Source organism: Gossypium hirsutum, chromosome A13, assembly GCF_007990345.1.
Source record: "Gossypium hirsutum isolate 1008001.06 chromosome A13, Gossypium_hirsutum_v2.1, whole genome shotgun sequence".
Lineage (NCBI taxonomy): Eukaryota > Viridiplantae > Streptophyta > Magnoliopsida > Malvales > Malvaceae > Gossypium > Gossypium hirsutum.
This window is the reverse complement of record NC_053436.1, coordinates 89,268,651-89,269,849: the sequence shown is the minus strand read 5'-3', so window position 1 is coordinate 89,269,849 and position 1,199 is coordinate 89,268,651.

Genomic DNA, 1,199 nt, shown 5'->3' with positions numbered 1-1,199 from the left:
TAAAAAGCTTACTTTGTATATATATGTGTTTTTTTGTTTTCTAGATTTTGGATTCAAGTTACAAGCTCGGAGATCGTCAGCAAAGTTCATCGCACTATCTATAGCTTCGATAATTAAATAATTGAACTTGAATTATGGCATGTATAGGCTGGAACGTGTTTTGAAAAGTAGAACTTTGGTTTGTATAATCTAAGCCATGTGAAAATGGCTAATCTTTTATATTGAATTCGGTTATGCTTGGGTTGTGGCTTGATTTGTTTTGGTTATAATATTAAGTGCTATGAAGGAATGATGTTTATGATAGATGTTTTATGTTTTGAAAATGGTTAAGGATTTGGAAGAATAAATGGCCGATTCCCCTAAGATATACTTAGGGTAAGGTATATTCGAATGTAGTGGTGGTATTTGAATAATGAATTGTTCATGATTTTGTATTACAGGTTGTTGGCTAAGTTCAAACATAATAATAGCTTGATAAAATATGGATATTACATGGCGTGTAATATTCAAGTTTTGATTATATATTTATTTATGGTCAATGTCTTTTTTTTTTTGTGATGCATAAATTGAATTATGAGTTGGTCAGGAAATTGTGCGATAATGTATATTAAATTCGTTCATAAGATAAAAATATGTAAGTTGATGGTGACTAATTTATGATTTGGCAAATGTTTATATAAATGTTAATGCATTTGATGAATGGACTTAGTAGTTAACTCACCTGAAGGTATATATGTAATAGATAGATTATATGTAAGATTAATTGCATTTTTAGGCAAAGTTTAGATGACCGAGTGGGTGGTAAATAGATTAGTGGTAACCGAAATTTTGGCATGTGGAATGTGTATATTTGAATCTTTACTTGTGAGTTAAATGTTTAGCTAAAAATAATGATTAAGTATGATTTTAGTTCGTGAGTCAAGTTTAGTAAATTTATTATTGATGGTCAGTTATAATTCTTGTCTAAATGGTTAAAATGTATATAACATTTATTTGTTTACTGAAGCATATTTGATTAATTGTAAGAATATGGTTACCGTGTATTCTAAATATTAAAATGCCATGAGTTAGATTCTATTTCATTTAATTTGTACATATTTTGTAATATGTCCTAAAATGTTTGATGTCTGCTAGATATCCAAATTTTGATTTGTATTTGTATATTATGAAATGATAAAATTTCGATTAATATTTAATTA